The sequence below is a fragment of the Mobula birostris genome, chromosome 4, assembly GCF_030028105.1.
Source record: "Mobula birostris isolate sMobBir1 chromosome 4, sMobBir1.hap1, whole genome shotgun sequence".
In the NCBI taxonomy this organism is placed as follows: domain Eukaryota; kingdom Metazoa; phylum Chordata; class Chondrichthyes; order Myliobatiformes; family Myliobatidae; genus Mobula; species Mobula birostris.
In genome coordinates, this window is record NC_092373.1 from 209,643,169 (window position 1) to 209,655,411 (window position 12,243).

At 45.0% G+C, this 12,243-nt stretch overlaps 1 long non-coding RNA gene across 2 annotated transcripts in view; it reads right to left on the reverse strand.

The window, feature by feature from the left end:
- Positions 1-12,243, reverse strand: part of LOC140196937 (uncharacterized) — a 29,693-nt gene that overhangs the window by 16,178 nt on the left and 1,272 nt on the right. For both annotated transcript variants that reach the window (XR_011885836.1, XR_011885835.1), the window contains exon 2: positions 6,131-6,707. This is a non-coding gene — a long non-coding RNA (uncharacterized lncRNA). The remainder of the gene's footprint in view (positions 1-6,130; positions 6,708-12,243) is intronic.

The following is a 12,243-nucleotide window of genomic DNA, read 5'->3' on the forward strand; positions in this document are numbered from 1 at the left end:
GTAAATTATATTCCTACACCCACATGTTAGTCCTGAAGAATTTTATTTTTTAAAGAATTAACTATTAGTCCTCTAGAATTTGGACTTTGAAAAAATAGTCACAGTTCTATTGCTGTCATCAGGTCTATATCTTGGAACTCTCTTCCCATTTACGTTTTGCGTGTACCCTCACCACAAGGACTGTATAGCATTGGGATAATACAACATGAAGACCACGAGACATAAGAATTAGGCCTTTTGGCGCAGAATGTGCCCTGCCGTTCAATCATGGCTGATTCACATGGAACATACCATTTTAAAACACGTCCTTCAGTTCATAAAGTTGTGTCGAACCAATTAAATTAGTAATCAAATAGTCAAGTATACTAATATCTTCTCTCTGCATCCTCCCATTTCCTTCATATTCATGTTCTTATCCAAATCTCTCTTAAAAATCTACATTTCTGCCTCTACCCCCACCCCAGATAACGCATTCCAAGCACCCACTACTCTCTGTCAAAAGCTTGCTGTCACCACGCTTCGGACACGGCCCGAGTGTGGATGATAGACACTGAAATATGTCGATAGTTCACAGAGTTTAATTCAAAAAAGGGAAAACTAAAGAATAAATGCTCGGTCAAACAGAGCCATTAACTAAAACTCTCAAAATGGAAAGTAGCCTACACAGCGGCTGAAAATTAAACGAATACTGCTAGTCTTCAGAGTCAGTTGATTTTGAAAGTCCAATGGCTCAGGGAAGGCCTAATGCAAAACAGCAGCGAAGCTTTGCTGTGCTCTGTCCAAATTTCCACAAGCACTACGACGACAAGAATGTAGTTAAACACTATCACGATTAAATAATAATTACCTAATATGTGCAAATACACGAGCACAATTGCCATATCTACTGTGCTGCAGAATCCGTGGTTGTGACACATATACAATCGACCATAGGTGCAGGAGTAGGCCATTCAGCCCTTCGAGCCAGCACCACCATTCACTGTGATCATGGCTGATCATCCACAATCAGTACACTTCTCCTGCCTTCTCCCGATATCCCATCACTCCGCTATCCTTAAGAGCTGTATCTAACTCTTTTTTGAAAGAATCCAGAGAATTGGCCTCCACAGCCTTCTGAGGCAGAGCATTCCACAGATCCACAACTCTCTGGGTGAAAAAGTTTTTCCTCAACTCCGTTCTAAATTGTCTACCCCTTATTCTTAAACTCTGGCCTCTGGTTCTGGACTCCCCCAACATCAGGAACATGTTTCCTGACTCCAGCGTGTCCAATCTCTTAATAATCTTATATGTTTCAATCAGATCTCTCTCATCCTTCTAAATTCCAGTGTATACAACCCCAGTCGCTTCAATCTTTCAACATATGACAGTCCCGCCATCCCGGGAATTAACCTCGTGAACCTGCACTGCACTCCCTCAATAGCAAGAATGTCCTTTTTCAAATTTGGAGACCAAAACTGCACACAATACTCCAGGTGTGGTCTCACCAGGGCCCTGTACAACTGCAGAAGGACCTCTTTGCACCTATACTCAACTTCCCTTGTTATGAAGGCCAACATGCCATTAGCTTTCTTCACTGCCTGCTGTACCAGCATGCTTACTTTCAGTGACTGATGAACAAGGTCACTTAGATCTCGTTGCACTTCCCCTTTTCCTAACTTGGCACCATTCAGATAGTAATCTGCCTTCCTGTTCTTACCACCAAAGTGGATAACCTCACATTTATCCACATTAAACTGCATCTGCCATGCATCTGCCCACTCACCCAACCTGTCCAAGTCACCCTGCATTCTCATACCATCCTCCTCACATTTCACACTGCCTTCCAGTCTTGTGTCATCTGCAAATTTGCTAATGTTACTTTTAATCCCTTCATCTAAATCATTAATATATATTGTAAATAGCTGCGGTCCCAGCACTGAACCCTGCGGTACCCCACTGGTCACTGCCTGCCATTCTGAAAAGGATCCATTAATCCCTACTCTTTGTTTCCTGTCTGCCAACCAATTTTCTATCCATGTCAGTACCCTACCCCCAATACCATTTGCTCTAATTTTGCACACTAACCTCCTATATGGGACCTTATCAAAGGCTTTCTGAAAGTCCAGGTACACTACATCCACTGGCTTTCCCATGTCCATTTTCATAGTTACATTCAAAAAAAATTCCAGAAGATTAGTCAAGCATGATTTCCCCTTCGTAAATCCATGCTGACTCGGACCTATCCTACCACTGCTATCCAAATATGCCACTATTTCATCTTTTATAATTGACTCCAGCATCTTCCCCACCACTGATGTCAGAGTAACTGGTCTATAATTGCCTGTTTTCTCTCTCCCTCCTTTCTTAAAAAGTGGGATAACATTAGCTACCCTCTAATCCACAGGAACTGATCCTGAATCTATAGAACATTGGAAAATGATTACCAATGCGTCAACAATTTCTGGAGCCACCTCCTTAAGTACCCTGGGATGCAGACCATCAGGCCCTGGGGATTTATCAGCCTTCAGTCCCATCAGTTTACCCAACACCATTTTGTGCCTGATGCAAATTTCCTTCAGTTCCTCTGTTACCCTAAGTCCTCTGGCCACTATTACATCTGGGAGATTGTTTGTGTCTTCCCTGGTGAAGACAGATCCAAAGTACCTGTTCAGCTCGTCTGCCACTTCCTTCTTCCCCATAATAATTTCACCCGTTTCTGTCTTCAAGGGCCCAACTTTGGTCTTAACTAATTTTTTGCTCTTCACGTACCTAAAGAAGCTTTTACTACCTTCCTTTATATTCTTGGCTAGCTTACCTTCGTACCTCATCTTTTCCCCCCGTATTGCCTGTTTAGTTATCTTCTGTTGCTCTTTAAAAGTCTCCCAATTCTCTGGCTTTCGACTCATCCTTCCTATGTTATACTTCCTCTCTTTTATTTTTATACTGTCCTTGACTTCCCTTGTCATCCACAGTTGCCCCTTACTCCCCTTAGAATATTTCTTATTATATACCTTCAGAGGAGATCTTTATTCTTCTTTTCAAGCCTTCCTTCCTATTCAATGTTCTTCATTTAATGTAGAATGCAAAAAGTGAACAGATACAACACACCCTCAGCCATGAATTTAAAGGGCATGTGTTGGAACAGTTTGAGCTTCATACCGGGGGCCACGGAGCAAGCAGGGAGTCACAAGGGGAGGAATGTGGGAGTGTTGTGTGTCTGAGCCCAGCAGTGTGTGTTTGTGTATCAGAATCAGGTTTAATATCACCGGCATATGTGGTGAAATTTGTTGTTTTGTGACAGCAGTACATTGCAGTACATAGTAATGAAAACCATAAATTACAATAAGTATGTATAAAATTCAATTTAAAATGTAGTGCAAAAAGAGAGGGAAAATACCAAGGAAATGTGATCATTGGTTGTGGGAACATCTCAATGGATGGGCAAGTGAGTGTATTTATCCCGTATTGTTCAAGAGCCTGATGGTTGAGGTGTGGTAACTGTTCCTGAACCTGGTGCGAGTGCTGAGGCTCTTGTACCTTCCACCTGATTGCAGCAGCGAGAAAAGAGCCTGGCCTGGGTGGTGAGCATCTCTGATGATGGATGCTGCTTTGCTACGACAGCGGTTCATGTAGATGTGCTAAATGGTTTGGAGGGCTACCCCGTGATGTACTGGGCCAAATCCAATACCTTGTTTCGGTTCATCAAGAGGGCGATGAATTACTTTGTATATCGTGCCCTCGATGTGAACCTTGCATTAATGAAATTTGTTACAGGTCTTTCAGACCAGCAGCTTTGACCACAGGAACATCAGACAGTGGTCAGCGTGGAATGTCCTGCAGTTACTGCAGGAGACAGACTGGATGAACACAGTGGAGTGGTTCTCTGAGCAGACAGTCCAGACCATCTGGCAGAATTCCTCATCACCAGATCTCAGCAACAGGACCAAGGCCTTACCTGGCTGGCAGCAAGAGCGGCCCTCCTAGTCTGATCCTTGCTGTATACCCGGAGATCACTCCGACGGCGCATTGCCCCGAGATTACTGCAGTGGAAACGATCCGGTCACTCATCTCTTTCCACACTGTGGACTGGCGAGGATATGTGGAGAAAGATGCAAGGGCCTGTGCCACAGCAGCTGCGTGACAGAAGGGTCACTGATCTTTGGGCTGTTCCCAGGACACAGAGGATAACGGACAGCAAGTGCTGCTGGAAGATCATCAACTCGCGGAAAGACGCCCAGCACTTGTTGGTCTGCCATCACATCGAGATGTCCGTTCCCAACCTGCGCCCCACGGTTAATGGTATAAAACCATTACCATTGATTCATGGCATAAAAACAGTTGGGACCCCCTGTCGTACAGGAATGCTGCCGACTGGCACATTCCAGGCTGCAGGGACACCATTGAAAGTATGGGGTTCCTCTACTACTGGACAGGGAGGAGCCGGGTTGACTGAGGAAGCCTCTCTGTTATTGTCGTAGTGAACCATCCCAGGGGGGCACATGAGCGACAACAGTCCTATTGGTCTTAACGGATGTAAAATGACACTAAACACTGCACTGACAACGAATGTAAATTCACTGGCTAAAGATGTTGCTTCTTTTCTCCTTGTGAATATTATTATTGCGAACAAAGTTTACGTTGATTAAAAAATAAACTTCTGGCCTGTGTCCGGCGTGAGGGAGACCGGGCCTACCACTGGAGTCGGGACAGACGTGGCTGAAGTCTGGAGGTTTCTTCACAGGAAGGACGGTGGACATCAGGACTTCACCCAAAAAAGGTGCTTTCCACCCTATGACGTAGAACGTCCAGTCCTGTGTTTTTTCTTGCAGCCACAGCTCAGTCATCAACACTGCATCTGTCTCTGCACAGCACTGTATTCTCTCCACATCCCCAGTTTCATGGCATGAACTGATATATTGGCTGCTTCAATATTTACTTAACCCCGGTTTTACACCCCAGTCTGTCTTTCTTAAACCTGGAGAAAAACAAAATTGAGTGGCTGGCGGAACTGAGCGGGCCAGGCAGCATCTGTGAAGGGAAGTGGACAAACGACCTTTCAGAAACAGACGGTCTGGATGAAGGATATCGAGCGGGAAAGTCAATTGTATATTTCTCTCCACAGATGCTGCCTGACCTGCTCAGTTCCTCCAGCATCATGTTTCTCACTCGAGATACCAACATCTGCAGTCTCTTGTGCCTCTCTTGTCATAACTTGCCTCTTTCATTCCTGCTTTAGACTGAACCAGGCTCTTATCTCCTGCTTTATTTCTGTTCTGCTTCTTCTTTAGCTCATCACACCTACCGGGGCACAGGCTGCCAACTGCAGCTCGCCCGCTTCCTCTGCCCAGGGCCGTGATCTGATCGGCCTTGTGGCTTTCCCTTTCTCCACACGACTTCAATCATTTTCCAGGGGAAGGTCCTTCCGATCCCAAGGATGAGGCCTTTGGAGATCAGTGGCGGTGCCAGAGATTTATTTCTTGCTGGTGCTACAGTGGGGCTGAATTATTCAGTGATGGTGCTGAGGGATGTACTGTATGGCCAGACATGAGGCATTCAAAAGTCAGTTTCAAGCATTATGTGCCTACTATAAATGCCTCTGTTGATTCACAGGCAACAGCAATTGATAGATCTAATATAGAAGTGAACTGTGACAGTGTCAACAGCATCGAAGACAACCTGGGCTACACACAGCATAAACAAACAAACCAACAGAGCATCTGACCCACAGCGCACAACATGAATCACACACCAATCCCGCAATCAGCATCAAATGCGTGCTTTTCAACTGAAAAACACAACACTAACCCACAATGTCCACTGCTATTGGCATTACATAGACAGACAATGCCAAAAGATGCACCGTTATTAAAGTCAAATAAGGCAAACAACAGATGCAAGGCTTTACCAGGGGAGTTGGACAAATCATACTCTGACCATGCAATACCTCAATTAATTCAGCTACTGAATTTAAAACAAAAATCAACAGAATCACCGCTTGGAAGTCTAAGCAAAACCAGTAGGCTTAATAGCAGTAAATGTAATAGTTTAGGATTTGCAGGAAACATGAGGACTATGGGGTATCCACCACAAAATAATAATAATAATCAGCATTAGTCTTGGCCCAAATTTTTAAAAAGTCAACTGCACTCACCATTGATGTTTTCAGAGAAGCACAATCCATCTGTTGTTGTGATTGGTGGCGAAAGCATCAACGATTTTCTGGATGTCAAGTGCTTTGGTCCTCCGGCTGTTTATGGCCAACAGGGCCAAGTTGCTGTTCTGAGCATCGCCACTGCTATTCCTTAGGTAGTTTTTGAGGCGTCTGAGGCAAGAGAAACTCCATTTGCATGAGGCAGATGTCACAGGTAGAGTCAGTGATATGCAGATTAGTTTGTATAAATCTATAAATGCATCGCGGTAGGGTCTCATTGGAGCTAGAAATTCCACTGTGTCATTCACTGTCTGTCCTTGCTAGAGATTCGACCACAGCTCTCATATACTCACGATTTTCTTGGACAATCTTTGCATGTCCTCTGTCAAGCATTTTTCCCAATCTTGAACAGTATTGTTTTCTCAATCTGAATTCGGCTCATGTCTCTATAGCAAACTTCTGAGCTGCACTTATATGGTGGATTTTGAAAGCTGTTGTAGCTTTCTGCCAGTTGTGGTAACCGGTGACAGTGAAGGTAGACTCAGAATGGAACCCATGTCCTCCACACAGGAAATGTCTGCATGCGAAGCAGAATGTAATATCTTTCATGATCAAATATTCCAACCAGACAAAGCAGCCACGAATAAAACTCCTTTGCTGATTGCCAAACTGTTGCGAGCAGCGAAGGGTAATTTTTCAAAGCTGGCTGACGGGGTCCTTCCTCAGGCTACTGGCTAATATCGCTAACAGTATTCCCATTAGCACTAAGAGCAGCTTCATCCACGTTCTAGAAACATAGAAACATAGAAAATAGGTGCAGGAGTAGGCCATTTGGCCCTTCGAGCCTGCACCACCATTCAGTATGATCATGGCTGATCATCCAACTCAGAACCCTGTACCAACCTTCCCTCCATACCCTCTGATCCCTTTAGCCACAAGGGCCATATCTAACTCCCTCTTAAATATAGCCAATGAACTGGCCTCAACTGTTTCCTGTGGCAGAGAATTCCACAGATTCACCACTCTCTGTGTGAAGAAGTTTTTCCTCATCTCGGTCCTAAAAGACTTCCCCTTTATCCTCAAACTATGACCCCTCGTTCTGGACTTCCCCAACATCGGGAACAATCTTCCTGCATCTAGCCTGTCCAATCCCTTTAGGATTTTATACGTTTCAATCAGATCCCCCCTCAATCTTCTAAATTCCAGACAGTATAAACCTAGTCGATCCAGTCTTTCATCAAAACCAATTTCCCCCAGGATCAATAAAGTATGACTATGACTATGAATATGAAAGTCCTGCCATCCCAAGAATCAATCTAGTGAACCTTCTTTGTACCCCCTCTATGACAAGAATGTCTTTCCTCAGATTAGGGGACCAAAACTGCACACAATACTCCAGGTGTGGTCTCACCAAGGCCTTGTACAACTGCAGTAGTACCTCCCTGCTCCTGTACTTGAATCCTCTCACTATAAATGCCAGCATACCATTCGCCTTTTTCACCGCCTGCTGTACCTGCATGCCCACTTTCAATGACTGGTGTATAATGACATCCAGGTCTCGTTGCACCTCCCCTTTTCCTAATCGGCCGCCATTCAGATAATAATCTGTTTTCCTGTTTTTGCCACCAAAGTGGATAACCTCACATTTATCCACATTAAATTGCATCTGCCATGAATTTGCCCACTCACCTAACCTATCCATGTCACCCTGCATCCTCTTAGCATCCTCCTCACAGCTAACACTGCCACCCAGCTTCGTGTCATCCGCAAACTCGGAGATGCTGCATTTAATTCCCTTGTCTAAGTCATTAATACATATTGTAAACAACTGGGGTCCCAGCACTGAGCCTTATGGTATCCCACTAGTCACTGTCTGCCATTCTGAAAAGGTCCCGTTTATTCCCACTCTTGGTTTCCTGTCTGCCAACCAATTCTCTATCCACATCAATACCATACCCCCAATACCGTGCGCTTTAAGTTTGCACACTAACCTCCTGTGTGGAACCCTGTCAAAAGCCTTTTGAAAATCCAAATATACCACATCCACTGGTTCTCCCTTATCCGCTCTACTAGTTACATCCTCAAAATATTCTATAAGATTCGTCAGACATGATTTTCCTTTCACAAATCCATGCTGACTTTGTCCAATAATTTCACCACTTTCCAAATGTGCTGTTATCACATCTTTGATAACTGACTCTAGCATTTTCCCCACCACTGATGTTAGGCTAACCGGTCTATAATTCCCCAGTTTCTCTCCCCCTCCTTTTTTAAAAAGCAGGGTTACATTAGCCACCCTCCAATCCTCAGTAACTAATCCAGAATCTAAAGAGTTTTGAAAAATTATCACTAATGCATCCACTATTTCTTGGGCTACTTCCTTAAACACTCTGGGATGCAGACCATCTGGCCCAGGGGATTTATCTGCCTTCAATCCCTTCAATTTACCTAACACCACTTCCCTACTAACATGTATTTCCCTCAGTTCCTCCATCTTACTAGACCCGCGGTCCCCTACTATTTCCAGAAGATTATTTTATGTCCTCTTAGTGAAGACAGAACCAAAACAGTTATTCAATTGGTCTGCCATGTCCTTGTTCCCCATGATCAATTCACCTGTTTCTGACTGTAAGGGACCTACATTTGTCTTAACCAACCTTTTTCTTTTCACATATCTATAAAAGTTTTTACAGTCAGTTTTTATGTTCCCTGCCAGATTTCTCTCATAATCTTTTTTCCTTTTCCTAATTAAGCCCTTTGTCCTCCTCTGCTGGACTCTGAATTTCTCCCAGTCCTCAGGTGTGCCGCTTTTTCTGGCTAATTTGTATGTTTCTTCTTTGGAATTGATACTATCCCTAATTTCCCTTGTCAGCCACGGGTGCACTACCTTCCCTGGTTTATTCTTTTGCCAAACTGGGATGAACAATTGTTGTAGTTCATCCATGTGATCTTTAAATTCTTGCCATTGCATATCCACTGTCAACCCTTTAAGTATCATTTGCCAGTCTATCTTAGCTAATTCACGTCTCATACGTTCAAAGTTACCCTTCGTTAAGTTCAGAACCTTTGTTTCTGAATTAACTGTATTACTCTCCATCTTAATGAAAAATTCCACCATATTATGGTCACTCTTACCCAAGGGGCCTCTCACGAGAAGATTGCTAATTAACCCTTCCTCATTGCTCAATACCCAGTCTAGAATAGCCTGCTCTCTAGTTGGTTCCTCGACATGTTGGTTCAGAAAACTATCCCGCATACATTCCAAGAAATCCTCTTCCTCAGCACCCTTACCAATTTGGTTCACCCAATCTATATGTAGATTGAAGTCACCCATTTGCACGCATTTCTAACTTCCTGTTTAATGCCATCCCCAACCTCAGTACTACTGTTAGGTGGCCTGTACACAACTCCCACCAGCGTTTTCTGCCCCTTAGTGTTATGCAGTTCTATCCATATCGATTCCACATCCGCCCGGCTAATGTCCTTCCTTTCTATTGCGTTAATCTCCTCTCTAACCAGCAATGCCACCCCACCTCCTTTTCTTTCATGTATATCCCTCCTGAATATTGAATATCCCTGAATGTTGAGCTCCCATCCTTGGTCACCCTGGAGCCATGTCTCTGTGATCCCAACTATATCATATTCATTAATAACTATCTGCACTTTCAATTAATCCACCTCGTTACAAATGCTCCTTGCATTGACACACAAAGCCTTCAGGCTTGCTTTTACAATAGTCTTACCCCTTAACAATTATGTTGAAAAGTGGCCCTTTTTGATTTTTGCCCTGGATTTGCCGGCCTGCCACTTTTACTTTTCACCTTACTACTTTTTGCTTCTACCCTCATTTTACACCCCTCTGTCTCTCTGCTCTTGTTCCCATCCCCCACCACATTAGTTTAAATCCTCCTGAACAACAGTAGCAAACGCTCCCCCTAGGACATTGGTTCCAGTCCAGCCCAGGTGTAGACCGTCCTGTTTGTACCGGTCCCACCTCCTCCAGAACTGGTTCCAATGCCCCAGAAATTTGAATTCCTCCCCCTTGTACCATTTTTCAAGCCACATATTCCTCTGAAATATCCTCTTATTTCTACTCTGACTAGCACGGGGCACTGGTAGTAATCCAGAGATTATTACCTTTGTGGTCCTACATTTTAGTTTATCTCCTAACTCCCCAAATTCACCTTGTAGAACCTCATCCCGTTTTTTTACCTATATTGTTGGTGACTATGTGCACCACGACCACTGGCTGCTCATACTCCCACTCCAGAATGTCCTGCAGCTGCTCAGAGACATCCTTGACCCTTGTACCAGGGAGGCAACATACCCTCCTGGAGTCTCGTTTGCGGCCGCAGAAACGCCTATCTGTTCCCCTTACAATCGAATCCCCTATCACTATAGCTCTCCCACTCCTTTTCCTTCCCTCCTGTGCCGCAGAGCCACCCACGGTGTCATGAACTCGGTTGCTGCTGCCTTCCCCTGATGAGATATCTTCCCCAACAGTATCCAAAACAGTATATCTGTTTAGGAGGAAGATGACCTCAGGGGACTCCTGCACTACCTGCCTACTGCTACGCTGTCTAGTGGCCACCCATTCCCTTTCTGCCTGTGTAGCCTTCACCTGCGGTGTGGCCAACTCACTGAACGTGCTATTCACGACTTTCTCAGCATCGCGGATGCTCCAGTATGAATCCAGTCGCAGCTCCAGCCGCTCAGTGCAGTCTGCCAGAAGCTGCAGCTGGACACATTTCCTGCACACATAGTCATCAGGGACACTGGCAGTATCCCTGATTTCCCACATGCTGCAGGAGGAACAAACCACGGGGCTGATCTCAGCTGTCATGACCTACCCAATACGCTACAGCCTCGCCACCTTCCTTGCTTCAAATAAAATACTGCTGCAGACCGTTCTCCTTTTAAAGGAACTTACCTGGCCTTACCTCACTCGGAGTGAAACTCGTCCTCAGCCTCTGCTCGCCGAAGCCTCTCGAGACAAAGCCTTCCTACGCTGTCTCCCTCTACTCTGTCTTCCGAATCCCGCTCCATTTCTTGTTCCTCTACCTTGCCCTCACACTCCTTCGATAAACTGCTGTCGTCCTCATCCCCACTTACTTCTTTCTGCGTGTCACTTTCAATTAAGACAGGCTCAGGCTGAGACACCACTGATTCCTCTAAGTGAGGTCGTTTTCTTACTAAAAATCGATCCATTTTTCACGCCGCCAAAATAATGCACGTGGTAGGCCCACGCTAGCTTGTAAAAGCACCATGTGTGTGTGTGTGTGTGTGTGTGTGTGATCCGTTAGTCTCGCAAGACCATGGATCTGTGACTGGATGTATACTATCAATCTCTCGCGTGAGTGAGAGTGAGAGTGAGTGACATCACCACCTTACGTGATCTTAGATCAGCTTAACTGATCTGAGGACAGCAACGATGAGACACTGACAATGAACAACGTGTAGAGTGGATCTGACAGAGTTTATAACTTTATTGCTGCGTGGGTGCTATGGTAATTGGGGGCACTGTTTCACTAGATCAACTGGAGAAACAAGCTGTATTCAAAACTATATAGAGAAAGCAAAGCAGTTCAACTTGCATGTGAAATTTCAGTTAATTTCTTGGTGGTGCTACGCTGGTGCTATTGCAATTTCTGCTGGGGCTATAGCCCCAGCTAGCACCACCTTAGCGCCGCCACTGTTGGAGATTTAGTTGACGATTCTGTTGCACTGGGCTTTTACGGAATGGGGTTGTCACATGGTGTGAGCAGAATTATCGGCAGCTTAATGTGAAAAAGACTAAGGAGCTGGTGGTAGACCTGAGGAGAGCTAAGGTACTGGTGACCCCTGCTTCCATCCAGGGGGTCAGTGTGGACATGGTGGAGGATTACAAATACCCGGGGATACGAATTGACAATAAACTGGACTGGTCAAAGAACACTGAGGCTGTCTACAAGAAGGGTCAGAGCCGTCTCTATTTCCTGAGGAGACTGAGGTCCTTTAACATCTGCCGGACGATGCTGAGGATGTTCTACGAGTCTGTGGTGGCCAGTGCTGTCATGTTTGCTGTTGTGTGCTGGGGCAGCAGGCTGAGGGTGGCAGACACCAACAGAATCAAC